We start from the raw sequence: 24920 nt of genomic DNA on the forward strand, positions 1-24920 counted from the left end.
CTCCCCCTTCCTTTCACGGTGGCGTGTCCATGACCGAATCGGGTTGTAGCTCCGAAAACAAAGGAGAAGGAAAAAATAGGAAGTAAAACTGCCAACAGTACCCTGTGTCCCCATGCGCTCACCCGCCCAAGTACTGACAAGGGCCAAAGTTGTTACAAATCGGCAATCGGACATTTTCTTTCATCTTGTCTTCATCGGTTGAGAACCAGTGTATTCAACATATTATGGCCATTGCCGAGTGAATGCTGTAGCGCTTCCCGACAAGTCGGGTTCGGATCCTCTGTCAACTTCCACGCGGGGTGATGATCTTTTGGTCATCACACTCGCCTGCTGAAATCGGCGCTGCCCTTTCGTAGTAGTAAAAGACTAGTGGCCCGTGGGGGGATCGAACCCACGACCTTCGCGTTATTAGCACGACGCTCTAACCAACTGAGCTAACGGGCCTCGGCAGATGCAGTTGCTCAGCCCTGCGCTGGAAACGTATGGCATGAAGCCGTACACCATTTCTATGGTCGTCGGACGTCTGCTTCCCTCGTCTATATTCTGCTGACGGTCACGAAACAGTAGCTATATTGCGAGCAGGACGGGAAACGGCAGCTCGGTCAGCTCAAACTTGTCACGGTTCGTGTGGAAAAAATTCCGTTCCGGTACCGGGAATCGAACCCGGGCCTCCTGGGTGAAAGCAGGTATCCTAGCCACTAGACCACACCGGATGTGGGGGTGTCTTCGCCGGTTCGGACGGTCGCTTGTCGCATTTCGTGTCGTGTCCCGCGTCGGCGCCCTTCTCTCTTTGCGAGCGTCTTTGCGCATACTGACTGGCAAGGCGCGCACCTCAAACGTCTCAGAGCAATGCTTTTGGCTTCATGCTGTGCTGGGAGAAGAGGGAAAGGGAAGCTGTAAGTAGCAGTAACAGGGAGTAAACATTTTCCCGCTGAAGCGTTGAAACCGTTGTGGATAACAAACAAGAAATAAGTTGGTGCCCTAGCGACAGCATCACCATCAGTCACAGAAAATTAAATGCCCCAGGTGAGGATCGAACTCACGACCTTAAGATTATGAGACTTACGCGCTGCCTACTGCGCTACCGAGGCACGGGTGAACCGCTTTTCCTGGAAACTGGGTAAGTACCATACCCAATGTTAGACGTAAAGACACTGTACTTCCTGGATAACGTGTTCTGTTGCTAGACGTGCATTGCCGGCCCAGTTGATTGCGGTGTTGCTGCAGCTTTTGCAAACGATAGGCAGCACTCCTTGTCGTTAACGTTCAGTGCCTCGGAGGCACCTGGACATAGCAAATTGTGAGGCCAGGCCGACGCTAGTCTGTAGAACATGATGCGAGCGTCCTAGTGGGGACCCGCGAGTGCTGCGTTCTCGGTTCTTCTCAAGGGAATCCAGCTATACATTCTTGTGGATCGTGCATCTCAAGAGCGCAAGCAGCACGGCAGCATTATCGCGGGAACAGCAAAACGATGCATCGGCCGGGAATCGAACCCGGGCCGCCCGCGTGGCAGGCGAGCATTCTACCACTGAACCACCGATGCTCGGGCCAGTAGTAACTTCACGCTGCTTGCCGAGCAGATGTCTCAAGGGAAAGTGGGACTGCCGTCAAGCGCCGTAGCATTCTGTCGAGAAGATGCTGCAGACGCTGAATCCTGCACTGCACTGCTTAAAAATGCCGCCAGAACGCGGTCCTCTGCGTACTCTTGCGTCGCCGGCGCCGGCACCGACACCGACTCTTGCCAAAGGATGCGAAATGTGCGCGGATACGCTGTCCGAATGCGGCTGGATGTTCTCCCCTAGCCTACCTCGAAATGCGCCTGCCAGGTACGATCACCTTCGGCCGCTGCCGACAGGCGGGAAGCCGACACAGCGCGGCGTCGGGGCGCTTCCTGGTGCGGTGGTGGTGTAATGGTCAGCATAGTTGCCTTCCAAGCAGTTGATCCCGGTTCGATTCCCGGCCACCGCAACGGGCTTTTTAATTTCGCGTATGAGTACTTTCGCCACGCGCCCTTAAATTAATGTTTTTTCCCCCTTCTTACTCGCTGCAGACCAGCCTGTAGTGTGTCTCGACTTGTCTCGACTTTGCTCAGCTGACGCGAGAGCTGACGCTCTCAAATCGGCCTATATCAAAACGACAAGCACGAGAAACGACTGAGAGAGGTAAGGAGAGGCGAGGCGATGGGCACACAGCACTCCCCCTTCCTTTCACGGTGGCGTGTCCATGACCGAATCGGGTTGTAGCTCCGAAAACAAAGGAGAAGGAAAAAATAGGAAGTAAAACTGCCAACAGTACCCTGTGTCCCCATGCGCTCACCCGCCCAAGTACTGACAAGGGCCAAAGTTGTTACAAATCGGCAATCGGACATTTTCTTTCATCTTGTCTTCATCGGTTGAGAACCAGTGTATTCAACATATTATGGCCATTGCCGAGTGAATGCTGTAGCGCTTCCCGACAAGTCGGGTTCGGATCCTCTGTCAACTTCCACGCGGGGTGATGATCTTTTGGTCATCACACTCGCCTGCTGAAATCGGCGCTGCCTTTTCGTAGTAGTAAAAGACTAGTGGCCCGTGGGGGGATCGAACCCACGACCTTCGCGTTATTAGCACGACGCTCTAACCAACTGAGCTAACGGGCCTCGGCAGATGCAGTTGCTCAGCCCTGCGCTGGAAACGTATGGCATGAAGCCGTACACCATTTCTATGGTCGTCGGACGTCTGCTTCCCTCGTCTATATTCTGCTGACGGTCACGAAACAGTAGCTATATTGCGAGCAGGACGGGAAACGGCAGCTCGGTCAGCTCAAACTTGTCACGGTTCGTGTGGAAAAAATTCCGTTCCGGTACCGGGAATCGAACCCGGGCCTCCTGGGTGAAAGCCAGGTATCCTAGCCACTAGACCACACCGGATGTGGGGGTGTCTTCGCCGGTTCGGACGGTCGCTTGTCGCATTTCGTGTCGTGTCCCGCGTCGGCGCCCTTCTCTCTTTGCGAGCGTCTTTGCGCATACTGACTGGCAAGGCGCGCACCTCAAACGTCTCAGAGCAATGCTTTTGGCTTCATGCTGTGCTGGGAGAAGAGGGAAAGGGAAGCTGTAAGTAGCAGTAACAGGGAGTAAACATTTTCCCGCTGAAGCGTTGAAACCGTTGTGGATAACAAACAAGAAATAAGTTGGTGCCCTAGCGACAGCATCACCATCAGTCACAGAAAATTAAATGCCCCAGGTGAGGATCGAACTCACGACCTTAAGATTATGAGACTTACGCGCTGCCTACTGCGCTACCGAGGCACGGGTGAACCGCTTTTCCTGGAAACTGGGTAAGTACCATACCCAATGTTAGACGTAAAGACACTGTACTTCCTGGATAACGTGTTCTGTTGCTAGACGTGCATTGCCGGCCCAGTTGATTGCGGTGTTGCTGCAGCTTTTGCAAACGATAGGCAGCACTCCTTGTCGTTAACGTTCAGTGCCTCGGAGGCACCTGGACATAGCAAATTGTGAGGCCAGGCCGACGCTAGTCTGTAGAACATGATGCGAGCGTCCTAGTGGGGACCCGCGAGTGCTGCGTTCTCGGTTCTTCTCAAGGGAATCCAGCTATACATTCTTGTGGATCGTGCATCTCAAGAGCGCAAGCAGCACGGCAGCATTATCGCGGGAACAGCAAAACGATGCATCGGCCGGGAATCGAACCCGGGCCGCCCGCGTGGCAGGCGAGCATTCTACCACTGAACCACCGATGCTCGGGCCAGTAGTAACTTCACGCTGCTTGCCGAGCAGATGTCTCAAGGGAAAGTGGGACTGCCGTCAAGCGCCGTAGCATTCTGTCGAGAAGATGCTGCAGACGCTGAATCCTGCACTGCACTGCTTAAAAATGCCGCCAGAACGCGGTCCTCTGCGTACTCTTGCGTCGCCGGCGCCGGCACCGACACCGACTCTTGCCAAAGGATGCGAAATGTGCGCGGATACGCTGTCCGAATGCGGCTGGATGTTCTCCCCTAGCCTACCTCGAAATGCGCCTGCCAGGTACGATCACCTTCGGCCGCTGCCGACAGGCGGGAAGCCGACACAGCGCGGCGTCGGGGCGCTTCCTTGTGCGGTGGTGGTGTAATGGTCAGCATAGTTGCCTTCCAAGCAGTTGATCCGGGTTCGATTCCCGGCCACCGCAACGGGCTTTTTAATTTCGCGTATGAGTACTTTCGCCACGCGCCCTTAAATTAATGTTTTTTCCCCCTTCTTACTCGCTGCAGACCAGCCTGTAGTGTGTCTCGACTTGTCTCGACTTTGCTCAGCTGACGCGAGAGCTGACGCTCTCAAATCGGCCTATATCAAAACGACAAGCACGAGAAACGACTGAGAGAGGTAAGGAGAGGCGAGGCGATGGGCACACAGCACTCCCCCTTCCTTTCACGGTGGCGTGTCCATGACCGAATCGGGTTGTAGCTCCGAAAACAAAGGAGAAGGAAAAAATAGGAAGTAAAACTGCCAACAGTACCCTGTGTCCCCATGCGCTCACCCGCCCAAGTACTGACAAGGGCCAAAGTTGTTACAAATCGGCAATCGGACATTTTCTTTCATCTTGTCTTCATCGGTTGAGAACCAGTGTATTCAACATATTATGGCCATTGCCGAGTGAATGCTGTAGCGCTTCCCGACAAGTCGGGTTCGGATCCTCTGTCAACTTCCACGCGGGGTGATGATCTTTTGGTCATCACACTCGCCTGCTGAAATCGGCGCTGCCTTTTCGTAGTAGTAAAAGACTAGTGGCCCGTGGGGGGATCGAACCCACGACCTTCGCGTTATTAGCACGACGCTCTAACCAACTGAGCTAACGGGCCTCGGCAGATGCAGTTGCTCAGCCCTGCGCTGGAAACGTATGGCATGAAGCCGTACACCATTTCTATGGTCGTCGGACGTCTGCTTCCCTCGTCTATATTCTGCTGACGGTCACGAAACAGTAGCTATATTGCGAGCAGGACGGGAAACGGCAGCTCGGTCAGCTCAAACTTGTCACGGTTCGTGTGGAAAAAATTCCGTTCCGGTACCGGGAATCGAACCCGGGCCTCCTGGGTGAAAGCCAGGTATCCTAGCCACTAGACCACACCGGATGTGGGGGTGTCTTCGCCGGTTCGGACGGTCGCTTGTCGCATTTCGTGTCGTGTCCCGCGTCGGCGCCCTTCTCTCTTTGCGAGCGTCTTTGCGCATACTGACTGGCAAGGCGCGCACCTCAAACGTCTCAGAGCAATGCTTTTGGCTTCATGCTGTGCTGGGAGAAGAGGGAAAGGGAAGCTGTAAGTAGCAGTAACAGGGAGTAAACATTTTCCCGCTGAAGCGTTGAAACCGTTGTGGATAACAAACAAGAAATAAGTTGGTGCCCTAGCGACAGCATCACCATCAGTCACAGAAAATTAAATGCCCCAGGTGAGGATCGAACTCACGACCTTAAGATTATGAGACTTACGCGCTGCCTACTGCGCTACCGAGGCACGGGTGAACCGCTTTTCCTGGAAACTGGGTAAGTACCATACCCAATGTTAGACGTAAAGACACTGTACTTCCTGGATAACGTGTTCTGTTGCTAGACGTGCATTGCCGGCCCAGTTGATTGCGGTGTTGCTGCAGCTTTTGCAAACGATAGGCAGCACTCCTTGTCGTTAACGTTCAGTGCCTCGGAGGCACCTGGACATAGCAAATTGTGAGGCCAGGCCGACGCTAGTCTGTAGAACATGATGCGAGCGTCCTAGTGGGGACCCGCGAGTGCTGCGTTCTCGGTTCTTCTCAAGGGAATCCAGCTATACATTCTTGTGGATCGTGCATCTCAAGAGCGCAAGCAGCACGGCAGCATTATCGCGGGAACAGCAAAACGATGCATCGGCCGGGAATCGAACCCGGGCCGCCCGCGTGGCAGGCGAGCATTCTACCACTGAACCACCGATGCTCGGGCCAGTAGTAACTTCACGCTGCTTGCCGAGCAGATGTCTCAAGGGAAAGTGGGACTGCCGTCAAGCGCCGTAGCATTCTGTCGAGAAGATGCTGCAGACGCTGAATCCTGCACTGCACTGCTTAAAAATGCCGCCAGAACGCGGTCCTCTGCGTACTCTTGCGTCGCCGGCGCCGGCACCGACACCGACTCTTGCCAAAGGATGCGAAATGTGCGCGGATACGCTGTCCGAATGCGGCTGGATGTTCTCCCCTAGCCTACCTCGAAATGCGCCTGCCAGGTACGATCACCTTCGGCCGCTGCCGACAGGCGGGAAGCCGACACAGCGCGGCGTCGGGGCGCTTCCTTGTGCGGTGGTGGTGTAATGGTCAGCATAGTTGCCTTCCAAGCAGTTGATCCCGGTTCGATTCCCGGCCACCGCAACGGGCTTTTTAATTTCGCGTATGAGTACTTTCGCCACGCGCCCTTAAATTAATGTTTTTTCCCCCTTCTTACTCGCTGCAGACCAGCCTGTAGTGTGTCTCGACTTGTCTCGACTTTGCTCAGCTGACGCGAGAGCTGACGCTCTCAAATCGGCCTATATCAAAACGACAAGCACGAGAAACGACTGAGAGAGGTAAGGAGAGGCGAGGCGATGGGCACACAGCACTCCCCCTTCCTTTCACGGTGGCGTGTCCATGACCGAATCGGGTTGTAGCTCCGAAAACAAAGGAGAAGGAAAAAATAGGAAGTAAAACTGCCAACAGTACCCTGTGTCCCCATGCGCTCACCCGCCCAAGTACTGACAAGGGCCAAAGTTGTTACAAATCGGCAATCGGACATTTTCTTTCATCTTGTCTTCATCGGTTGAGAACCAGTGTATTCAACATATTATGGCCATTGCCGAGTGAATGCTGTAGCGCTTCCCGACAAGTCGGGTTCGGATCCTCTGTCAACTTCCACGCGGGGTGATGATCTTTTGGTCATCACACTCGCCTGCTGAAATCGGCGCTGCCCTTTCGTAGTAGTAAAAGACTAGTGGCCCGTGGGGGGATCGAACCCACGACCTTCGCGTTATTAGCACGACGCTCTAACCAACTGAGCTAACGGGCCTCGGCAGATGCAGTTGCTCAGCCCTGCGCTGGAAACGTATGGCATGAAGCCGTACACCATTTCTATGGTCGTCGGACGTCTGCTTCCCTCGTCTATATTCTGCTGACGGTCACGAAACAGTAGCTATATTGCGAGCAGGACGGGAAACGGCAGCTCGGTCAGCTCAAACTTGTCACGGTTCGTGTGGAAAAAATTCCGTTCCGGTACCGGGAATCGAACCCGGGCCTCCTGGGTGAAAGCCAGGTATCCTAGCCACTAGACCACACCGGATGTGGGGGTGTCTTCGCCGGTTCGGACGGTCGCTTGTCGCATTTCGTGTCGTGTCCCGCGTCGGCGCCCTTCTCTCTTTGCGAGCGTCTTTGCGCATACTGACTGGCAAGGCGCGCACCTCAAACGTCTCAGAGCAATGCTTTTGGCTTCATGCTGTGCTGGGAGAAGAGGGAAAGGGAAGCTGTAAGTAGCAGTAACAGGGAGTAAACATTTTCCCGCTGAAGCGTTGAAACCGTTGTGGATAACAAACAAGAAATAAGTTGGTGCCCTAGCGACAGCATCACCATCAGTCACAGAAAATTAAATGCCCCAGGTGAGGATCGAACTCACGACCTTAAGATTATGAGACTTACGCGCTGCCTACTGCGCTACCGAGGCACGGGTGAACCGCTTTTCCTGGAAACTGGGTAAGTACCATACCCAATGTTAGACGTAAAGACACTGTACTTCCTGGATAACGTGTTCTGTTGCTAGACGTGCATTGCCGGCCCAGTTGATTGCGGTGTTGCTGCAGCTTTTGCAAACGATAGGCAGCACTCCTTGTCGTTAACGTTCAGTGCCTCGGAGGCACCTGGACATAGCAAATTGTGAGGCCAGGCCGACGCTAGTCTGTAGAACATGATGCGAGCGTCCTAGTGGGGACCCGCGAGTGCTGCGTTCTCGGTTCTTCTCAAGGGAATCCAGCTATACATTCTTGTGGATCGTGCATCTCAAGAGCGCAAGCAGCACGGCAGCATTATCGCGGGAACAGCAAAACGATGCATCGGCCGGGAATCGAACCCGGGCCGCCCGCGTGGCAGGCGAGCATTCTACCACTGAACCACCGATGCTCGGGCCAGTAGTAACTTCACGCTGCTTGCCGAGCAGATGTCTCAAGGGAAAGTGGGACTGCCGTCAAGCGCCGTAGCATTCTGTCGAGAAGATGCTGCAGACGCTGAATCCTGCACTGCACTGCTTAAAAATGCCGCCAGAACGCGGTCCTCTGCGTACTCTTGCGTCGCCGGCGCCGGCACCGACACCGACTCTTGCCAAAGGATGCGAAATGTGCGCGGATACGCTGTCCGAATGCGGCTGGATGTTCTCCCCTAGCCTACCTCGAAATGCGCCTGCCAGGTACGATCACCTTCGGCCGCTGCCGACAGGCGGGAAGCCGACACAGCGCGGCGTCGGGGCGCTTCCTTGTGCGGTGGTGGTGTAATGGTCAGCATAGTTGCCTTCCAAGCAGTTGATCCCGGTTCGATTCCCGGCCACCGCAACGGGCTTTTTAATTTCGCGTATGAGTACTTTCGCCACGCGCCCTTAAATTAATGTTTTTTCCCCCTTCTTACTCGCTGCAGACCAGCCTGTAGTGTGTCTCGACTTGTCTCGACTTTGCTCAGCTGACGCGAGAGCTGACGCTCTCAAATCGGCCTATATCAAAACGACAAGCACGAGAAACGACTGAGAGAGGTAAGGAGAGGCGAGGCGATGGGCACACAGCACTCCCCCTTCCTTTCACGGTGGCGTGTCCATGACCGAATCGGGTTGTAGCTCCGAAAACAAAGGAGAAGGAAAAAATAGGAAGTAAAACTGCCAACAGTACCCTGTGTCCCCATGCGCTCACCCGCCCAAGTACTGACAAGGGCCAAAGTTGTTACAAATCGGCAATCGGACATTTTCTTTCATCTTGTCTTCATCGGTTGAGAACCAGTGTATTCAACATATTATGGCCATTGCCGAGTGAATGCTGTAGCGCTTCCCGACAAGTCGGGTTCGGATCCTCTGTCAACTTCCACGCGGGGTGATGATCTTTTGGTCATCACACTCGCCTGCTGAAATCGGCGCTGCCCTTTCGTAGTAGTAAAAGACTAGTGGCCCGTGGGGGGATCGAACCCACGACCTTCGCGTTATTAGCACGACGCTCTAACCAACTGAGCTAACGGGCCTCGGCAGATGCAGTTGCTCAGCCCTGCGCTGGAAACGTATGGCATGAAGCCGTACACCATTTCTATGGTCGTCGGACGTCTGCTTCCCTCGTCTATATTCTGCTGACGGTCACGAAACAGTAGCTATATTGCGAGCAGGACGGGAAACGGCAGCTCGGTCAGCTCAAACTTGTCACGGTTCGTGTGGAAAAAATTCCGTTCCGGTACCGGGAATCGAACCCGGGCCTCCTGGGTGAAAGCCAGGTATCCTAGCCACTAGACCACACCGGATGTGGGGGTGTCTTCGCCGGTTCGGACGGTCGCTTGTCGCATTTCGTGTCGTGTCCCGCGTCGGCGCCCTTCTCTCTTTGCGAGCGTCTTTGCGCATACTGACTGGCAAGGCGCGCACCTCAAACGTCTCAGAGCAATGCTTTTGGCTTCATGCTGTGCTGGGAGAAGAGGGAAAGGGAAGCTGTAAGTAGCAGTAACAGGGAGTAAACATTTTCCCGCTGAAGCGTTGAAACCGTTGTGGATAACAAACAAGAAATAAGTTGGTGCCCTAGCGACAGCATCACCATCAGTCACAGAAAATTAAATGCCCCAGGTGAGGATCGAACTCACGACCTTAAGATTATGAGACTTACGCGCTGCCTACTGCGCTACCGAGGCACGGGTGAACCGCTTTTCCTGGAAACTGGGTAAGTACCATACCCAATGTTAGACGTAAAGACACTGTACTTCCTGGATAACGTGTTCTGTTGCTAGACGTGCATTGCCGGCCCAGTTGATTGCGGTGTTGCTGCAGCTTTTGCAAACGATAGGCAGCACTCCTTGTCGTTAACGTTCAGTGCCTCGGAGGCACCTGGACATAGCAAATTGTGAGGCCAGGCCGACGCTAGTCTGTAGAACATGATGCGAGCGTCCTAGTGGGGACCCGCGAGTGCTGCGTTCTCGGTTCTTCTCAAGGGAATCCAGCTATACATTCTTGTGGATCGTGCATCTCAAGAGCGCAAGCAGCACGGCAGCATTATCGCGGGAACAGCAAAACGATGCATCGGCCGGGAATCGAACCCGGGCCGCCCGCGTGGCAGGCGAGCATTCTACCACTGAACCACCGATGCTCGGGCCAGTAGTAACTTCACGCTGCTTGCCGAGCAGATGTCTCAAGGGAAAGTGGGACTGCCGTCAAGCGCCGTAGCATTCTGTCGAGAAGATGCTGCAGACGCTGAATCCTGCACTGCACTGCTTAAAAATGCCGCCAGAACGCGGTCCTCTGCGTACTCTTGCGTCGCCGGCGCCGGCACCGACACCGACTCTTGCCAAAGGATGCGAAATGTGCGCGGATACGCTGTCCGAATGCGGCTGGATGTTCTCCCCTAGCCTACCTCGAAATGCGCCTGCCAGGTACGATCACCTTCGGCCGCTGCCGACAGGCGGGAAGCCGACACAGCGCGGCGTCGGGGCGCTTCCTTGTGCGGTGGTGGTGTAATGGTCAGCATAGTTGCCTTCCAAGCAGTTGATCCGGGTTCGATTCCCGGCCACCGCAACGGGCTTTTTAATTTCGCGTATGAGTACTTTCGCCACGCGCCCTTAAATTAATGTTTTTTCCCCCTTCTTACTCGCTGCAGACCAGCCTGTAGTGTGTCTCGACTTGTCTCGACTTTGCTCAGCTGACGCGAGAGCTGACGCTCTCAAATCGGCCTATATCAAAACGACAAGCACGAGAAACGACTGAGAGAGGTAAGGAGAGGCGAGGCGATGGGCACACAGCACTCCCCCTTCCTTTCACGGTGGCGTGTCCATGACCGAATCGGGTTGTAGCTCCGAAAACAAAGGAGAAGGAAAAAATAGGAAGTAAAACTGCCAACAGTACCCTGTGTCCCCATGCGCTCACCCGCCCAAGTACTGACAAGGGCCAAAGTTGTTACAAATCGGCAATCGGACATTTTCTTTCATCTTGTCTTCATCGGTTGAGAACCAGTGTATTCAACATATTATGGCCATTGCCGAGTGAATGCTGTAGCGCTTCCCGACAAGTCGGGTTCGGATCCTCTGTCAACTTCCACGCGGGGTGATGATCTTTTGGTCATCACACTCGCCTGCTGAAATCGGCGCTGCCTTTTCGTAGTAGTAAAAGACTAGTGGCCCGTGGGGGGATCGAACCCACGACCTTCGCGTTATTAGCACGACGCTCTAACCAACTGAGCTAACGGGCCTCGGCAGATGCAGTTGCTCAGCCCTGCGCTGGAAACGTATGGCATGAAGCCGTACACCATTTCTATGGTCGTCGGACGTCTGCTTCCCTCGTCTATATTCTGCTGACGGTCACGAAACAGTAGCTATATTGCGAGCAGGACGGGAAACGGCAGCTCGGTCAGCTCAAACTTGTCACGGTTCGTGTGGAAAAAATTCCGTTCCGGTACCGGGAATCGAACCCGGGCCTCCTGGGTGAAAGCCAGGTATCCTAGCCACTAGACCACACCGGATGTGGGGGTGTCTTCGCCGGTTCGGACGGTCGCTTGTCGCATTTCGTGTCGTGTCCCGCGTCGGCGCCCTTCTCTCTTTGCGAGCGTCTTTGCGCATACTGACTGGCAAGGCGCGCACCTCAAACGTCTCAGAGCAATGCTTTTGGCTTCATGCTGTGCTGGGAGAAGAGGGAAAGGGAAGCTGTAAGTAGCAGTAACAGGGAGTAAACATTTTCCCGCTGAAGCGTTGAAACCGTTGTGGATAACAAACAAGAAATAAGTTGGTGCCCTAGCGACAGCATCACCATCAGTCACAGAAAATTAAATGCCCCAGGTGAGGATCGAACTCACGACCTTAAGATTATGAGACTTACGCGCTGCCTACTGCGCTACCGAGGCACGGGTGAACCGCTTTTCCTGGAAACTGGGTAAGTACCATACCCAATGTTAGACGTAAAGACACTGTACTTCCTGGATAACGTGTTCTGTTGCTAGACGTGCATTGCCGGCCCAGTTGATTGCGGTGTTGCTGCAGCTTTTGCAAACGATAGGCAGCACTCCTTGTCGTTAACGTTCAGTGCCTCGGAGGCACCTGGACATAGCAAATTGTGAGGCCAGGCCGACGCTAGTCTGTAGAACATGATGCGAGCGTCCTAGTGGGGACCCGCGAGTGCTGCGTTCTCGGTTCTTCTCAAGGGAATCCAGCTATACATTCTTGTGGATCGTGCATCTCAAGAGCGCAAGCAGCACGGCAGCATTATCGCGGGAACAGCAAAACGATGCATCGGCCGGGAATCGAACCCGGGCCGCCCGCGTGGCAGGCGAGCATTCTACCACTGAACCACCGATGCTCGGGCCAGTAGTAACTTCACGCTGCTTGCCGAGCAGATGTCTCAAGGGAAAGTGGGACTGCCGTCAAGCGCCGTAGCATTCTGTCGAGAAGATGCTGCAGACGCTGAATCCTGCACTGCACTGCTTAAAAATGCCGCCAGAACGCGGTCCTCTGCGTACTCTTGCGTCGCCGGCGCCGGCACCGACACCGACTCTTGCCAAAGGATGCGAAATGTGCGCGGATACGCTGTCCGAATGCGGCTGGATGTTCTCCCCTAGCCTACCTCGAAATGCGCCTGCCAGGTACGATCACCTTCGGCCGCTGCCGACAGGCGGGAAGCCGACACAGCGCGGCGTCGGGGCGCTTCCTTGTGCGGTGGTGGTGTAATGGTCAGCATAGTTGCCTTCCAAGCAGTTGATCCGGGTTCGATTCCCGGCCACCGCAACGGGCTTTTTAATTTCGCGTATGAGTACTTTCGCCACGCGCCCTTAAATTAATGTTTTTTCCCCCTTCTTACTCGCTGCAGACCAGCCTGTAGTGTGTCTCGACTTGTCTCGACTTTGCTCAGCTGACGCGAGAGCTGACGCTCTCAAATCGGCCTATATCAAAACGACAAGCACGAGAAACGACTGAGAGAGGTAAGGAGAGGCGAGGCGATGGGCACACAGCACTCCCCCTTCCTTTCACGGTGGCGTGTCCATGACCGAATCGGGTTGTAGCTCCGAAAACAAAGGAGAAGGAAAAAATAGGAAGTAAAACTGCCAACAGTACCCTGTGTCCCCATGCGCTCACCCGCCCAAGTACTGACAAGGGCCAAAGTTGTTACAAATCGGCAATCGGACATTTTCTTTCATCTTGTCTTCATCGGTTGAGAACCAGTGTATTCAACATATTATGGCCATTGCCGAGTGAATGCTGTAGCGCTTCCCGACAAGTCGGGTTCGGATCCTCTGTCAACTTCCACGCGGGGTGATGATCTTTTGGTCATCACACTCGCCTGCTGAAATCGGCGCTGCCTTTTCGTAGTAGTAAAAGACTAGTGGCCCGTGGGGGGATCGAACCCACGACCTTCGCGTTATTAGCACGACGCTCTAACCAACTGAGCTAACGGGCCTCGGCAGATGCAGTTGCTCAGCCCTGCGCTGGAAACGTATGGCATGAAGCCGTACACCATTTCTATGGTCGTCGGACGTCTGCTTCCCTCGTCTATATTCTGCTGACGGTCACGAAACAGTAGCTATATTGCGAGCAGGACGGGAAACGGCAGCTCGGTCAGCTCAAACTTGTCACGGTTCGTGTGGAAAAAATTCCGTTCCGGTACCGGGAATCGAACCCGGGCCTCCTGGGTGAAAGCCAGGTATCCTAGCCACTAGACCACACCGGATGTGGGGGTGTCTTCGCCGGTTCGGACGGTCGCTTGTCGCATTTCGTGTCGTGTCCCGCGTCGGCGCCCTTCTCTCTTTGCGAGCGTCTTTGCGCATACTGACTGGCAAGGCGCGCACCTCAAACGTCTCAGAGCAATGCTTTTGGCTTCATGCTGTGCTGGGAGAAGAGGGAAAGGGAAGCTGTAAGTAGCAGTAACAGGGAGTAAACATTTTCCCGCTGAAGCGTTGAAACCGTTGTGGATAACAAACAAGAAATAAGTTGGTGCCCTAGCGACAGCATCACCATCAGTCACAGAAAATTAAATGCCCCAGGTGAGGATCGAACTCACGACCTTAAGATTATGAGACTTACGCGCTGCCTACTGCGCTACCGAGGCACGGGTGAACCGCTTTTCCTGGAAACTGGGTAAGTACCATACCCAATGTTAGACGTAAAGACACTGTACTTCCTGGATAACGTGTTCTGTTGCTAGACGTGCATTGCCGGCCCAGTTGATTGCGGTGTTGCTGCAGCTTTTGCAAACGATAGGCAGCACTCCTTGTCGTTAACGTTCAGTGCCTCGGAGGCACCTGGACATAGCAAATTGTGAGGCCAGGCCGACGCTAGTCTGTAGAACATGATGCGAGCGTCCTAGTGGGGACCCGCGAGTGCTGCGTTCTCGGTTCTTCTCAAGGGAATCCAGCTATACATTCTTGTGGATCGTGCATCTCAAGAGCGCAAGCAGCACGGCAGCATTATCGCGGGAACAGCAAAACGATGCATCGGCCGGGAATCGAACCCGGGCCGCCCGCGTGGCAGGCGAGCATTCTACCACTGAACCACCGATGCTCGGGCCAGTGGTAACTTCACGCTGCTTGCCGAGCAGATGTCTCAAGGGAAAGTGGGACTGCCGTCAAGCGCCGTAGCATTCTGTCGAGAAGATGCTGCAGACGCTGAATCCTGCACTGCACTGCTTAAAAATGCCGCCAGAACGCGGTCCTCTGCGTACTCTTGCGTCGCCGGCGCCGGCACCGACACCGACTCTTGCCAAAGGATGCGAAATGTGCGCGGATACGCTGTCCGAATGCGGCTGGATGTTCTCCCCTAGCCTACCTCGAAATGCGCCTGCCAGGTACGATCACCTTCGGCCGCTGCCGACAGGCGGGAAGCCGACACAGCGCGGCGTCGGGGCGCTTCCTTGTGCGGTGGTGGTGTAATGGTCAGCATAGTTGCCTTCCAAGCAGTTGATCCGGGTTCGATTCCCGGCCACCGCAACGGGCTTTTTAATTTCGCGTATGAGTACTTTCGCCACGCGCCCTTAAATTAATGTTTTTTCCCCCTTCTTACTCGCTGCAGACCAGCCTGTAGTGTGTCTCGACTTGTCTCGACTTTGCTCAGCTGACGCGAGAGCTGACGCTCTCAAATCGGCCTATATCAAAACGACAAGCACGAGAAACGACTGAGAGAGGTAAGGAGAGGCGAGGCGATGGGCACACAGCACTCCCCCTTCCTTTCACGGTGGCGTGTCCATGACCGAATCGGGTTGTAGCTCCGAAAACAAAGGAGAAGGAAAAAATAGGAAGTAAAACTGCCAACAGTACCCTGTGTCCCCATGCGCTCACCCGCCCAAGTACTGACAAGGGCCAAAGTTGTTACAAATCGGCAATCGGACATTTTCTTTCATCTTGTCTTCATCGGTTGAGAACCAGTGTATTCAACATATTATGGCCATTGCCGAGTGAATGCTGTAGCGCTTCCCGACAAGTCGGGTTCGGATCCTCTGTCAACTTCCACGCGGGGTGATGATCTTTTGGTCATCACACTCGCCTGCTGAAATCGGCGCTGCCTTTTCGTAGTAGTAAAAGACTAGTGGCCCGTGGGGGGATCGAACCCACGACCTTCGCGTTATTAGCACGACGCTCTAACCAACTGAGCTAACGGGCCTCGGCAGATGCAGTTGCTCAGCCCTGCGCTGGAAACGTATGGCATGAAGCCGTACACCATTTCTATGGTCGTCGGACGTCTGCTTCCCTCGTCTATATTCTGCTGACGGTCACGAAACAGTAGCTATATTGCGAGCAGGACGGGAAACGGCAGCTCGGTCAGCTCAAACTTGTCACGGTTCGTGTGGAAAAAATTCCGTTCCGGTACCGGGAATCGAACCCGGGCCTCCTGGGTGAAAGCCAGGTATCCTAGCCACTAGACCACACCGGATGTGGGGGTGTCTTCGCCGGTTCGGACGGTCGCTTGTCGCATTTCGTGTCGTGTCCCGCGTCGGCGCCCTTCTCTCTTTGCGAGCGTCTTTGCGCATACTGACTGGCAAGGCGCGCACCTCAAACGTCTCAGAGCAATGCTTTTGGCTTCATGCTGTGCTGGGAGAAGAGGGAAAGGGAAGCTGTAAGTAGCAGTAACAGGGAGTAAACATTTTCCCGCTGAAGCGTTGAAACCGTTGTGGATAACAAACAAGAAATAAGTTGGTGCCCTAGCGACAGCATCACCATCAGTCACAGAAAATTAAATGCCCCAGGTGAGGATCGAACTCACGACCTTAAGATTATGAGACTTACGCGCTGCCTACTGCGCTACCGAGGCACGGGTGAACCGCTTTTCCTGGAAACTGGGTAAGTACCATACCCAATGTTAGACGTAAAGACACTGTACTTCCTGGATAACGTGTTCTGTTGCTAGACGTGCATTGCCGGCCCAGTTGATTGCGGTGTTGCTGCAGCTTTTGCAAACGATAGGCAGCACTCCTTGTCGTTAACGTTCAGTGCCTCGGAGGCACCTGGACATAGCAAATTGTGAGGCCAGGCCGACGCTAGTCTGTAGAACATGATGCGAGCGTCCTAGTGGGGACCCGCGAGTGCTGCGTTCTCGGTTCTTCTCAAGGGAATCCAGCTATACATTCTTGTGGATCGTGCATCTCAAGAGCGCAAGCAGCACGGCAGCATTATCGCGGGAACAGCAAAACGATGCATCGGCCGGGAATCGAACCCGGGCCGCCCGCGTGGCAGGCGAGCATTCTACCACTGAACCACCGATGCTCGGGCCAGTAGTAACTTCACGCTGCTTGCCGAGCAGATGTCTCAAGGGAAAGTGGGACTGCCGTCAAGCGCCGTAGCATTCTGTCGAGAAGATGCTGCAGACGCTGAATCCTGCACTGCACTGCTTAAAAATGCCGCCAGAACGCGGTCCTCTGCGTACTCTTGCGTCGCCGGCGCCGGCACCGACACCGACTCTTGCCAAAGGATGCGAAATGTGCGCGGATACGCTGTCCGAATGCGGCTGGATGTTCTCCCCTAGCCTACCTCGAAATGCGCCTGCCAGGTACGATCACCTTCGGCCGCTGCCGACAGGCGGGAAGCCGACACAGCGCGGCGTCGGGGCGCTTCCTTGTGCGGTGGTGGTGTAATGGTCAGCATAGTTGCCTTCCAAGCAGTTGATCCCGGTTCGATTCCCGGCCACCGCAACGGGCTTTTTAATTTCGCGTATGAGTACTTTCGCCACGCGCCCTTAAATTAATGTTTTTTCCCCCTTCTTACTCGCTGCAGACCAGCCTGTAGTGTGTCTCGACTTGTCTCGACTTTGCTCAGCTGACGCGAGAGCTGACGCTCTCAAATCGGCCTATATCAAAACGACAAGCACGAGAAACGACTGAGAGAGGTAAGGAGAGGCGAGGCGATGGGCACACAGCACTCCCCCTTCCTTTCACGGTGGCGTGTCCATGACCGAATCGGGTTGTAGCTCCGAAAACAAAGGAGAAGGAAAAAATAGGAAGTAAAACTGCCAACAGTACCCTGTGTCCCCATGCGCTCACCCGCCCAAGTACTGACAAGGGCCAAAGTTGTTACAAATCGGCAATCGGACATTTTCTTTCATCTTGTCTTCATCGGTTGAGAACCAGTGTATTCAACATATTATGGCCATTGCCGAGTGAATGCTGTAGCGCTTCCCGACAAGTCGGGTTCGGATCCTCTGTCAACTTCCACGCGGGGTGATGATCTTTTGGTCATCACACTCGCCTGCTGAAATCGGCGCTGCCCTTTCGTAGTAGTAAAAGACTAGTGGCCCGTGGGGGGATCGAACCCACGACCTTCGCGTTATTAGCACGACGCTCTAACCAACTGAGCTAACGGGCCTCGGCAGATGCAGTTGCTCAGCCCTGCGCTGGAAACGTATGGCATGAAGCCGTACACCATTTCTATGGTCGTCGGACGTCTGCTTCCCTCGTCTATATTCTGCTGACGGTCACGAAACAGTAGCTATATTGCGAGCAGGACGGGAAACGGCAGCTCGGTCAGCTCAAACTTGTCACGGTTCGTGTGGAAAAAATTCCGTTCCGGTACCGGGAATCGAACCCGGGCCTCCTGGGTGAAAGCCAGGTATCCTAGCCACTAGACCACACCGGATGTGGGGGTGTCTTCGCCGGTTCGGACGGTCGCTTGTCGCATTTCGTGTCGTGTCCCGCGTCGGCGCCCTTCTCTCTTTGCGAGCGTCTTTGCGCATACTGACTGGCAAGGCGCGCACCTCAAACGTCTCAGAGCAATGCTTTTGGCTTCATGCTGTGCTGGGAGAAGAGGGAAAGGGAAGCTGTAAGTAGCAGTAACAGGGAGTAAACATTTTCCCGCTGAAGCGTTGAAACCGTTGTGGATAACAAACAAGAAATAAGTTGGTGCCCTAGCGACAGCATCACCATCAGTCACAGAAAATTAAATGCCCCAGGTGAGGATCGAACTCACGACCTTAAGATTATGAGACTTACGCGCTGCCTACTGCGCTACCGAGGCACGGGTGAACCGCTTTTCCTGGAAACTGGGTAAGTACCATACCCAATGTTAGACGTAAAGACACTGTACTTCCTGGATAACGTGTTCTGTTGCTAGACGTGCATTGCCGGCCCAGTTGATTGCGGTGTTGCTGCAGCTTTTGCAAACGATAGGCAGCACTCCTTGTCGTTAACGTTCAGTGCCTCGGAGGCACCTGGACATAGCAAATTGTGAGGCCAGGCCGACGCTAGTCTGTAGAACATGATGCGAGCGTCCTAGTGGGGACCCGCGAGTGCTGCGTTCTCGGTTCTTCTCAAGGGAATCCAGCTATACATTCTTGTGGATCGTGCATCTCAAGAGCGCAAGCAGCACGGCAGCATTATCGCGGGAACAGCAAAACGATGCATCGGCCGGGAATCGAACCCGGGCCGCCCGCGTGGCAGGCGAGCATTCTACCACTGAACCACCGATGCTCGGGCCAGTAGTAACTTCACGCTGCTTGCCGAGCAGATGTCTCAAGGGAAAGTGGGACTGCCGTCAAGCGCCGTAGCATTCTGTCGAGAAGATGCTGCAGACGCTGAATCCTGCACTGCACTGCTTAAAAATGCCGCCAGAACGCGGTCCTCTGCGTACTCTTGCGTCGCCGGCGCCGGCACCGACACCGACTCTTGCCAAAGGATGCGAAATGTGCGCGGATACGCTGTCCGAATGCGGCTGGATGTTCTCCCCTAGCCTACCTCGAAATGCGCCTGCCAGGTACGATCACCTTCGGCCGCTGCCGACAGGCGGGAAGCCGACACAGCGCGGCGTCGGGGCGCTTCCTTGTGCGGTGGTGGTGTAATGGTCAGCATAGTTGCCTTCCAAGCAGTTGATCCGGGTTCGATTCCCGGCCACCGCAACGGGCTTTTTAATTTCGCGTATGAGTACTTTCGCCACGCGCCCTTAAATTAATGTTTTTTCCCCCTTCTTACTCGCTGCAGACCAGCCTGTAGTGTGTCTCGACTTGTCTCGACTTTGCTCAGCTGACGCGAGAGCTGACGCTCTCAAATCGGCCTATATCAAAACGACAAGCACGAGAAACGACTGAGAGAGGTAAGGAGAGGCGAGGCGATGGGCACACAGCACTCCCCCTTCCTTTCACGGTGGCGTGTCCATGACCGAATCGGGTTGTAGCTCCGAAAACAAAGGAGAAGGAAAAAATAGGAAGTAAAACTGCCAACAGTACCCTGTGTCCCCATGCGCTCACCCGCCCAAGTACTGACAAGGGCCAAAGTTGTTACAAATCGGCAATCGGACATTTTCTTTCATCTTGTCTTCATCGGTTGAGAACCAGTGTATTCAACATATTATGGCCATTGCCGAGTGAATGCTGTAGCGCTTCCCGACAAGTCGGGTTCGGATCCTCTGTCAACTTCCACGCGGGGTGATGATCTTTTGGTCATCACACTCGCCTGCTGAAATCGGCGCTGCCTTTTCGTAGTAGTAAAAGACTAGTGGCCCGTGGGGGGATCGAACCCACGACCTTCGCGTTATTAGCACGACGCTCTAACCAACTGAGCTAACGGGCCTCGGCAGATGCAGTTGCTCAGCCCTGCGCTGGAAACGTATGGCATGAAGCCGTACACCATTTCTATGGTCGTCGGACGTCTGCTTCCCTCGTCTATATTCTGCTGACGGTCACGAAACAGTAGCTATATTGCGAGCAGGACGGGAAACGGCAGCTCGGTCAGCTCAAACTTGTCACGGTTCGTGTGGAAAAAATTCCGTTCCGGTACCGGGAATCGAACCCGGGCCTCCTGGGTGAAAGCCAGGTATCCTAGCCACTAGACCACACCGGATGTGGGGGTGTCTTCGCCGGTTCGGACGGTCGCTTGTCGCATTTCGTGTCGTGTCCCGCGTCGGCGCCCTTCTCTCTTTGCGAGCGTCTTTGCGCATACTGACTGGCAAGGCGCGCACCTCAAACGTCTCAGAGCAATGCTTTTGGCTTCATGCTGTGCTGGGAGAAGAGGGAAAGGGAAGCTGTAAGTAGCAGTAACAGGGAGTAAACATTTTCCCGCTGAAGCGTTGAAACCGTTGTGGATAACAAACAAGAAATAAGTTGGTGCCCTAGCGACAGCATCACCATCAGTCACAGAAAATTAAATGCCCCAGGTGAGGATCGAACTCACGACCTTAAGATTATGAGACTTACGCGCTGCCTACTGCGCTACCGAGGCACGGGTGAACCGCTTTTCCTGGAAACTGGGTAAGTACCATACCCAATGTTAGACGTAAAGACACTGTACTTCCTGGATAACGTGTTCTGTTGCTAGACGTGCATTGCCGGCCCAGTTGATTGCGGTGTTGCTGCAGCTTTTGCAAACGATAGGCAGCACTCCTTGTCGTTAACGTTCAGTGCCTCGGAGGCACCTGGACATAGCAAATTGTGAGGCCAGGCCGACGCTAGTCTGTAGAACATGATGCGAGCGTCCTAGTGGGGACCCGCGAGTGCTGCGTTCTCGGTTCTTCTCAAGGGAATCCAGCTATACATTCTTGTGGATCGTGCATCTCAAGAGCGCAAGCAGCACGGCAGCATTATCGCGGGAACAGCAAAACGATGCATCGGCCGGGAATCGAACCCGGGCCGCCCGCGTGGCAGGCGAGCATTCTACCACTGAACCACCGATGCTCGGGCCAGTAGTAACTTCACGCTGCTTGCCGAGCAGATGTCTCAAGGGAAAGTGGGACTGCCGTCAAGCGCCGTAGCATTCTGTCGAGAAGATGCTGCAGACGCTGAATCCTGCACTGCACTGCTTAAAAATGCCGCCAGAACGCGGTCCTCTGCGTACTCTTGCGTCGCCGGCGCCGGCACCGACACCGACTCTTGCCAAAGGATGCGAAATGTGCGCGGATACGCTGTCCGAATGCGGCTGGATGTTCTCCCCTAGCCTACCTCGAAATGCGCCTGCCAGGTACGATCACCTTCGGCCGCTGCCGACAGGCGGGAAGCCGACACAGCGCGGCGTCGGGGCGCTTCCTTGTGCGGTGGTGGTGTAATGGTCAGCATAGTTGCCTTCCAAGCAGTTGATCCCGGTTCGATTCCCGGCCACCGCAACGGGCTTTTTAATTTCGCGTATGAGTACTTTCGCCACGCGCCCTTAAATTAATGTTTTTTCCCCCTTCTTACTCGCTGCAGACCAGCCTGTAGTGTGTCTCGACTTGTCTCGACTTTGCTCAGCTGACGCGAGAGCTGACGCTCTCAAATCGGCCTATATCAAAACGACAAGCACGAGAAACGACTGAGAGAGGTAAGGAGAGGCGAGGCGATGGGCACACAGCACTCCCCCTTCCTTTCACGGTGGCGTGTCCATGACCGAATCGGGTTGTAGCTCCGAAAACAAAGGAGAAGGAAAAAATAGGAAGTAAAACTGCCAACAGTACCCTGTGTCCCCATGCGCTCACCCGCCCAAGTACTGACAAGGGCCAAAGTTGTTACAAATCGGCAATCGGACATTTTCTTTCATCTTGTCTTCATCGGTTGAGAACCAGTGTATTCAACATATTATGGCCATTGCCGAGTGAATGCTGTAGCGCTTCCCGACAAGTCGGGTTCGGATCCTCTGTCAACTTCCACGCGGGGTGATGATCTTTTGGTCATCACACTCGCCTGCTGAAATCGGCGCTGCCCTTTCGTAGTAGTAAAAGACTAGTGGCCCGTGGGGGGATCGAACCCACGACCTTCGCGTTATTAGCACGACGCTCTAACCAACTGAGCTAACGGGCCTCGGCAGATGCAGTTGCTCAGCCCTGCGCTGGAAACGTATGGCATGAAGCCGTACACCATTTCTATGGTCGTCGGACGTCTGCTTCCCTCGTCTATATTCTGCTGACGGTCACGAAACAGTAGCTATATTGCGAGCAGGACGGGAAACGGCAGCTCGGTCAGCTCAAACTTGTCACGGTTCGTGTGGAAAAAATTCCGTTCCGGTACCGGGAATCGAACCCGGGCCTCCTGGGTGAAAGCCAGGTATCCTAGCCACTAGACCACACCGGATGTGGGGGTGTCTTCGCCGGTTCGGACGGTCGCTTGTCGCATTTCGTGTCGTGTCCCGCGTCGGCGCCCTTCTCTCTTTGCGAGCGTCTTTGCGCATACTGACTGGCAAGGCGCGCACCTCAAACGTCTCAGAGCAATGCTTTTGGCTTCATGCTGTGCTGGGAGAAGAGGGAAAGGGAAGCTGTAAGTAGCAGTAACAGGGAGTAAACATTTTCCCGCTGAAGCGTTGAAACCGTTGTGGATAACAAACAAGAAATAAGTTGGTGCCCTAGCGACAGCATCACCATCAGTCACAGAAAATTAAATGCCCCAGGTGAGGATCGAACTCACGACCTTAAGATTATGAGACTTACGCGCTGCCTACTGCGCTACCGAGGCACGGGTGAACCGCTTTTCCTGGAAACTGGGTAAGTACCATACCCAATGTTAGACGTAAAGACACTGTACTTCCTGGATAACGTGTTCTGTTGCTAGACGTGCATTGCCGGCCCAGTTGATTGCGGTGTTGCTGCAGCTTTTGCAAACGATAGGCAGCACTCCTTGTCGTTAACGTTCAGTGCCTCGGAGGCACCTGGACATAGCAAATTGTGAGGCCAGGCCGACGCTAGTCTGTAGAACATGATGCGAGCGTCCTAGTGGGGACCCGCGAGTGCTGCGTTCTCGGTTCTTCTCAAGGGAATCCAGCTATACATTCTTGTGGATCGTGCATCTCAAGAGCGCAAGCAGCACGGCAGCATTATCGCGGGAACAGCAAAACGATGCATCGGCCGGGAATCGAACCCGGGCCGCCCGCGTGGCAGGCGAGCATTCTACCACTGAACCACCGATGCTCGGGCCAGTAGTAACTTCACGCTGCTTGCCGAGCAGATGTCTCAAGGGAAAGTGGGACTGCCGTCAAGCGCCGTAGCATTCTGTCGAGAAGATGCTGCAGACGCTGAATCCTGCACTGCACTGCTTAAAAATGCCGCCAGAACGCGGTCCTCTGCGTACTCTTGCGTCGCCGGCGCCGGCACCGACACCGACTCTTGCCAAAGGATGCGAAATGTGCGCGGATACGCTGTCCGAATGCGGCTGGATGTTCTCCCCTAGCCTACCTCGAAATGCGCCTGCCAGGTACGATCACCTTCGGCCGCTGCCGACAGGCGGGAAGCCGACACAGCGCGGCGTCGGGGCGCTTCCTTGTGCGGTGGTGGTGTAATGGTCAGCATAGTTGCCTTCCAAGCAGTTGATCCGGGTTCGATTCCCGGCCACCGCAACGGGCTTTTTAATTTCGCGTATGAGTACTTTCGCCACGCGCCCTTAAATTAATGTTTTTTCCCCCTTCTTACTCGCTGCAGACCAGCCTGTAGTGTGTCTCGACTTGTCTCGACTTTGCTCAGCTGACGCGAGAGCTGACGCTCTCAAATCGGCCTATATCAAAACGACAAGCACGAGAAACGACTGAGAGAGGTAAGGAGAGGCGAGGCGATGGGCACACAGCACTCCCCCTTCCTTTCACGGTGGCGTGTCCATGACCGAATCGGGTTGTAGCTCCGAAAACAAAGGAGAAGGAAAAAATAGGAAGTAAAACTGCCAACAGTACCCTGTGTCCCCATGCGCTCACCCGCCCAAGTACTGACAAGGGCCAAAGTTGTTACAAATCGGCAATCGGACATTTTCTTTCATCTTGTCTTCATCGGTTGAGAACCAGTGTATTCAACATATTATGGCCATTGCCGAGTGAATGCTGTAGCGCTTCCCGACAAGTCGGGTTCGGATCCTCTGTCAACTTCCACGCGGGGTGATGATCTTTTGGTCATCACACTCGCCTGCTGAAATCGGCGCTGCCTTTTCGTAGTAGTAAAAGACTAGTGGCCCGTGGGGGGATCGAACCCACGACCTTCGCGTTATTAGCACGACGCTCTAACCAACTGAGCTAACGGGCCTCGGCAGATGCAGTTGCTCAGCCCTGCGCTGGAAACGTATGGCATGAAGCCGTACACCATTTCTATGGTCGTCGGACGTCTGCTTCCCTCGTCTATATTCTGCTGACGGTCACGAAACAGTAGCTATATTGCGAGCAGGACGGGAAACGGCAGCTCGGTCAGCTCAAACTTGTCACGGTTCGTGTGGAAAAAATTCCGTTCCGGTACCGGGAATCGAACCCGGGCCTCCTGGGTGAAAGCCAGGTATCCTAGCCACTAGACCACACCGGATGTGGGGGTGTCTTCGCCGGTTCGGACGGTCGCTTGTCGCATTTCGTGTCGTGTCCCGCGTC

The 24920-nt window shown here is 54.6% G+C and overlaps 56 non-coding genes across 56 annotated transcripts; 11 read left to right on the forward strand and 45 right to left on the reverse strand.

The window, feature by feature from the left end:
* Window positions 1-370: 370 nt before the first annotated feature.
* On the reverse strand, window positions 371-444 carry Trnai-aau (transfer RNA isoleucine (anticodon AAU)). The gene has a single exon. It is a non-coding gene; the product is annotated as a tRNA-Ile (tRNA).
* A 574-nt stretch (window positions 445-1018) lies between these two features.
* On the reverse strand, window positions 1019-1091 carry Trnam-cau (transfer RNA methionine (anticodon CAU)). Its single transcript has one exon. It is a non-coding gene; the product is annotated as a tRNA-Met (tRNA).
* A 381-nt stretch (window positions 1092-1472) lies between these two features.
* On the reverse strand, window positions 1473-1543 carry Trnag-gcc (transfer RNA glycine (anticodon GCC)). The gene has a single exon. It is a non-coding gene; the product is annotated as a tRNA-Gly (tRNA).
* A 353-nt stretch (window positions 1544-1896) lies between these two features.
* On the forward strand, window positions 1897-1968 carry Trnag-ucc (transfer RNA glycine (anticodon UCC)). Its single transcript has one exon. It is a non-coding gene; the product is annotated as a tRNA-Gly (tRNA).
* A 596-nt stretch (window positions 1969-2564) lies between these two features.
* On the reverse strand, window positions 2565-2638 carry Trnai-aau (transfer RNA isoleucine (anticodon AAU)). The gene has a single exon. It is a non-coding gene; the product is annotated as a tRNA-Ile (tRNA).
* A 198-nt stretch (window positions 2639-2836) lies between these two features.
* On the reverse strand, window positions 2837-2908 carry Trnae-uuc (transfer RNA glutamic acid (anticodon UUC)). The gene has a single exon. It is a non-coding gene; the product is annotated as a tRNA-Glu (tRNA).
* Window positions 2909-3213: 305 nt separating this feature from the next.
* Window positions 3214-3286, reverse strand: Trnam-cau (transfer RNA methionine (anticodon CAU)). The gene has a single exon. It is a non-coding gene; the product is annotated as a tRNA-Met (tRNA).
* Window positions 3287-3667: 381 nt separating this feature from the next.
* On the reverse strand, window positions 3668-3738 carry Trnag-gcc (transfer RNA glycine (anticodon GCC)). Its single transcript has one exon. It is a non-coding gene; the product is annotated as a tRNA-Gly (tRNA).
* A 353-nt stretch (window positions 3739-4091) lies between these two features.
* Window positions 4092-4163, forward strand: Trnag-ucc (transfer RNA glycine (anticodon UCC)). Its single transcript has one exon. It is a non-coding gene; the product is annotated as a tRNA-Gly (tRNA).
* A 596-nt stretch (window positions 4164-4759) lies between these two features.
* Window positions 4760-4833, reverse strand: Trnai-aau (transfer RNA isoleucine (anticodon AAU)). The gene has a single exon. It is a non-coding gene; the product is annotated as a tRNA-Ile (tRNA).
* A 198-nt stretch (window positions 4834-5031) lies between these two features.
* On the reverse strand, window positions 5032-5103 carry Trnae-uuc (transfer RNA glutamic acid (anticodon UUC)). Its single transcript has one exon. It is a non-coding gene; the product is annotated as a tRNA-Glu (tRNA).
* Window positions 5104-5408: 305 nt separating this feature from the next.
* On the reverse strand, window positions 5409-5481 carry Trnam-cau (transfer RNA methionine (anticodon CAU)). The gene has a single exon. It is a non-coding gene; the product is annotated as a tRNA-Met (tRNA).
* A 381-nt stretch (window positions 5482-5862) lies between these two features.
* Trnag-gcc (transfer RNA glycine (anticodon GCC)) lies at window positions 5863-5933 on the reverse strand. Its single transcript has one exon. It is a non-coding gene; the product is annotated as a tRNA-Gly (tRNA).
* Window positions 5934-6286: 353 nt separating this feature from the next.
* Window positions 6287-6358, forward strand: Trnag-ucc (transfer RNA glycine (anticodon UCC)). Its single transcript has one exon. It is a non-coding gene; the product is annotated as a tRNA-Gly (tRNA).
* A 596-nt stretch (window positions 6359-6954) lies between these two features.
* Trnai-aau (transfer RNA isoleucine (anticodon AAU)) lies at window positions 6955-7028 on the reverse strand. Its single transcript has one exon. It is a non-coding gene; the product is annotated as a tRNA-Ile (tRNA).
* A 198-nt stretch (window positions 7029-7226) lies between these two features.
* On the reverse strand, window positions 7227-7298 carry Trnae-uuc (transfer RNA glutamic acid (anticodon UUC)). The gene has a single exon. It is a non-coding gene; the product is annotated as a tRNA-Glu (tRNA).
* A 305-nt stretch (window positions 7299-7603) lies between these two features.
* Trnam-cau (transfer RNA methionine (anticodon CAU)) lies at window positions 7604-7676 on the reverse strand. The gene has a single exon. It is a non-coding gene; the product is annotated as a tRNA-Met (tRNA).
* Window positions 7677-8057: 381 nt separating this feature from the next.
* On the reverse strand, window positions 8058-8128 carry Trnag-gcc (transfer RNA glycine (anticodon GCC)). Its single transcript has one exon. It is a non-coding gene; the product is annotated as a tRNA-Gly (tRNA).
* A 353-nt stretch (window positions 8129-8481) lies between these two features.
* Window positions 8482-8553, forward strand: Trnag-ucc (transfer RNA glycine (anticodon UCC)). Its single transcript has one exon. It is a non-coding gene; the product is annotated as a tRNA-Gly (tRNA).
* A 596-nt stretch (window positions 8554-9149) lies between these two features.
* On the reverse strand, window positions 9150-9223 carry Trnai-aau (transfer RNA isoleucine (anticodon AAU)). The gene has a single exon. It is a non-coding gene; the product is annotated as a tRNA-Ile (tRNA).
* Window positions 9224-9421: 198 nt separating this feature from the next.
* On the reverse strand, window positions 9422-9493 carry Trnae-uuc (transfer RNA glutamic acid (anticodon UUC)). Its single transcript has one exon. It is a non-coding gene; the product is annotated as a tRNA-Glu (tRNA).
* A 305-nt stretch (window positions 9494-9798) lies between these two features.
* Trnam-cau (transfer RNA methionine (anticodon CAU)) lies at window positions 9799-9871 on the reverse strand. Its single transcript has one exon. It is a non-coding gene; the product is annotated as a tRNA-Met (tRNA).
* A 381-nt stretch (window positions 9872-10252) lies between these two features.
* Trnag-gcc (transfer RNA glycine (anticodon GCC)) lies at window positions 10253-10323 on the reverse strand. Its single transcript has one exon. It is a non-coding gene; the product is annotated as a tRNA-Gly (tRNA).
* A 353-nt stretch (window positions 10324-10676) lies between these two features.
* On the forward strand, window positions 10677-10748 carry Trnag-ucc (transfer RNA glycine (anticodon UCC)). The gene has a single exon. It is a non-coding gene; the product is annotated as a tRNA-Gly (tRNA).
* A 596-nt stretch (window positions 10749-11344) lies between these two features.
* On the reverse strand, window positions 11345-11418 carry Trnai-aau (transfer RNA isoleucine (anticodon AAU)). Its single transcript has one exon. It is a non-coding gene; the product is annotated as a tRNA-Ile (tRNA).
* A 198-nt stretch (window positions 11419-11616) lies between these two features.
* Trnae-uuc (transfer RNA glutamic acid (anticodon UUC)) lies at window positions 11617-11688 on the reverse strand. Its single transcript has one exon. It is a non-coding gene; the product is annotated as a tRNA-Glu (tRNA).
* A 305-nt stretch (window positions 11689-11993) lies between these two features.
* Window positions 11994-12066, reverse strand: Trnam-cau (transfer RNA methionine (anticodon CAU)). Its single transcript has one exon. It is a non-coding gene; the product is annotated as a tRNA-Met (tRNA).
* A 381-nt stretch (window positions 12067-12447) lies between these two features.
* Trnag-gcc (transfer RNA glycine (anticodon GCC)) lies at window positions 12448-12518 on the reverse strand. Its single transcript has one exon. It is a non-coding gene; the product is annotated as a tRNA-Gly (tRNA).
* A 353-nt stretch (window positions 12519-12871) lies between these two features.
* Window positions 12872-12943, forward strand: Trnag-ucc (transfer RNA glycine (anticodon UCC)). The gene has a single exon. It is a non-coding gene; the product is annotated as a tRNA-Gly (tRNA).
* A 596-nt stretch (window positions 12944-13539) lies between these two features.
* Trnai-aau (transfer RNA isoleucine (anticodon AAU)) lies at window positions 13540-13613 on the reverse strand. Its single transcript has one exon. It is a non-coding gene; the product is annotated as a tRNA-Ile (tRNA).
* A 198-nt stretch (window positions 13614-13811) lies between these two features.
* Window positions 13812-13883, reverse strand: Trnae-uuc (transfer RNA glutamic acid (anticodon UUC)). Its single transcript has one exon. It is a non-coding gene; the product is annotated as a tRNA-Glu (tRNA).
* A 305-nt stretch (window positions 13884-14188) lies between these two features.
* Trnam-cau (transfer RNA methionine (anticodon CAU)) lies at window positions 14189-14261 on the reverse strand. Its single transcript has one exon. It is a non-coding gene; the product is annotated as a tRNA-Met (tRNA).
* A 381-nt stretch (window positions 14262-14642) lies between these two features.
* Trnag-gcc (transfer RNA glycine (anticodon GCC)) lies at window positions 14643-14713 on the reverse strand. The gene has a single exon. It is a non-coding gene; the product is annotated as a tRNA-Gly (tRNA).
* A 353-nt stretch (window positions 14714-15066) lies between these two features.
* Trnag-ucc (transfer RNA glycine (anticodon UCC)) lies at window positions 15067-15138 on the forward strand. Its single transcript has one exon. It is a non-coding gene; the product is annotated as a tRNA-Gly (tRNA).
* Window positions 15139-15734: 596 nt separating this feature from the next.
* Trnai-aau (transfer RNA isoleucine (anticodon AAU)) lies at window positions 15735-15808 on the reverse strand. Its single transcript has one exon. It is a non-coding gene; the product is annotated as a tRNA-Ile (tRNA).
* A 198-nt stretch (window positions 15809-16006) lies between these two features.
* Window positions 16007-16078, reverse strand: Trnae-uuc (transfer RNA glutamic acid (anticodon UUC)). Its single transcript has one exon. It is a non-coding gene; the product is annotated as a tRNA-Glu (tRNA).
* Window positions 16079-16383: 305 nt separating this feature from the next.
* Window positions 16384-16456, reverse strand: Trnam-cau (transfer RNA methionine (anticodon CAU)). Its single transcript has one exon. It is a non-coding gene; the product is annotated as a tRNA-Met (tRNA).
* A 381-nt stretch (window positions 16457-16837) lies between these two features.
* On the reverse strand, window positions 16838-16908 carry Trnag-gcc (transfer RNA glycine (anticodon GCC)). The gene has a single exon. It is a non-coding gene; the product is annotated as a tRNA-Gly (tRNA).
* Window positions 16909-17261: 353 nt separating this feature from the next.
* Trnag-ucc (transfer RNA glycine (anticodon UCC)) lies at window positions 17262-17333 on the forward strand. Its single transcript has one exon. It is a non-coding gene; the product is annotated as a tRNA-Gly (tRNA).
* Window positions 17334-17929: 596 nt separating this feature from the next.
* Window positions 17930-18003, reverse strand: Trnai-aau (transfer RNA isoleucine (anticodon AAU)). Its single transcript has one exon. It is a non-coding gene; the product is annotated as a tRNA-Ile (tRNA).
* Window positions 18004-18201: 198 nt separating this feature from the next.
* Trnae-uuc (transfer RNA glutamic acid (anticodon UUC)) lies at window positions 18202-18273 on the reverse strand. Its single transcript has one exon. It is a non-coding gene; the product is annotated as a tRNA-Glu (tRNA).
* Window positions 18274-18578: 305 nt separating this feature from the next.
* On the reverse strand, window positions 18579-18651 carry Trnam-cau (transfer RNA methionine (anticodon CAU)). The gene has a single exon. It is a non-coding gene; the product is annotated as a tRNA-Met (tRNA).
* A 381-nt stretch (window positions 18652-19032) lies between these two features.
* Window positions 19033-19103, reverse strand: Trnag-gcc (transfer RNA glycine (anticodon GCC)). The gene has a single exon. It is a non-coding gene; the product is annotated as a tRNA-Gly (tRNA).
* Window positions 19104-19456: 353 nt separating this feature from the next.
* On the forward strand, window positions 19457-19528 carry Trnag-ucc (transfer RNA glycine (anticodon UCC)). The gene has a single exon. It is a non-coding gene; the product is annotated as a tRNA-Gly (tRNA).
* Window positions 19529-20124: 596 nt separating this feature from the next.
* Window positions 20125-20198, reverse strand: Trnai-aau (transfer RNA isoleucine (anticodon AAU)). Its single transcript has one exon. It is a non-coding gene; the product is annotated as a tRNA-Ile (tRNA).
* Window positions 20199-20396: 198 nt separating this feature from the next.
* On the reverse strand, window positions 20397-20468 carry Trnae-uuc (transfer RNA glutamic acid (anticodon UUC)). The gene has a single exon. It is a non-coding gene; the product is annotated as a tRNA-Glu (tRNA).
* Window positions 20469-20773: 305 nt separating this feature from the next.
* Window positions 20774-20846, reverse strand: Trnam-cau (transfer RNA methionine (anticodon CAU)). The gene has a single exon. It is a non-coding gene; the product is annotated as a tRNA-Met (tRNA).
* A 381-nt stretch (window positions 20847-21227) lies between these two features.
* Window positions 21228-21298, reverse strand: Trnag-gcc (transfer RNA glycine (anticodon GCC)). The gene has a single exon. It is a non-coding gene; the product is annotated as a tRNA-Gly (tRNA).
* A 353-nt stretch (window positions 21299-21651) lies between these two features.
* Window positions 21652-21723, forward strand: Trnag-ucc (transfer RNA glycine (anticodon UCC)). Its single transcript has one exon. It is a non-coding gene; the product is annotated as a tRNA-Gly (tRNA).
* Window positions 21724-22319: 596 nt separating this feature from the next.
* Trnai-aau (transfer RNA isoleucine (anticodon AAU)) lies at window positions 22320-22393 on the reverse strand. The gene has a single exon. It is a non-coding gene; the product is annotated as a tRNA-Ile (tRNA).
* Window positions 22394-22591: 198 nt separating this feature from the next.
* Window positions 22592-22663, reverse strand: Trnae-uuc (transfer RNA glutamic acid (anticodon UUC)). The gene has a single exon. It is a non-coding gene; the product is annotated as a tRNA-Glu (tRNA).
* A 305-nt stretch (window positions 22664-22968) lies between these two features.
* Trnam-cau (transfer RNA methionine (anticodon CAU)) lies at window positions 22969-23041 on the reverse strand. Its single transcript has one exon. It is a non-coding gene; the product is annotated as a tRNA-Met (tRNA).
* A 381-nt stretch (window positions 23042-23422) lies between these two features.
* On the reverse strand, window positions 23423-23493 carry Trnag-gcc (transfer RNA glycine (anticodon GCC)). The gene has a single exon. It is a non-coding gene; the product is annotated as a tRNA-Gly (tRNA).
* Window positions 23494-23846: 353 nt separating this feature from the next.
* Trnag-ucc (transfer RNA glycine (anticodon UCC)) lies at window positions 23847-23918 on the forward strand. The gene has a single exon. It is a non-coding gene; the product is annotated as a tRNA-Gly (tRNA).
* Window positions 23919-24514: 596 nt separating this feature from the next.
* Window positions 24515-24588, reverse strand: Trnai-aau (transfer RNA isoleucine (anticodon AAU)). The gene has a single exon. It is a non-coding gene; the product is annotated as a tRNA-Ile (tRNA).
* Window positions 24589-24786: 198 nt separating this feature from the next.
* Trnae-uuc (transfer RNA glutamic acid (anticodon UUC)) lies at window positions 24787-24858 on the reverse strand. The gene has a single exon. It is a non-coding gene; the product is annotated as a tRNA-Glu (tRNA).
* Between the last annotated feature and the right edge of the window lie 62 nt (window positions 24859-24920).

The sequence above is a fragment of the Schistocerca nitens genome, unplaced genomic scaffold (assembly GCF_023898315.1).
Source record: "Schistocerca nitens isolate TAMUIC-IGC-003100 unplaced genomic scaffold, iqSchNite1.1 HiC_scaffold_238, whole genome shotgun sequence".
NCBI classification, from domain to species: domain Eukaryota; kingdom Metazoa; phylum Arthropoda; class Insecta; order Orthoptera; family Acrididae; genus Schistocerca; species Schistocerca nitens.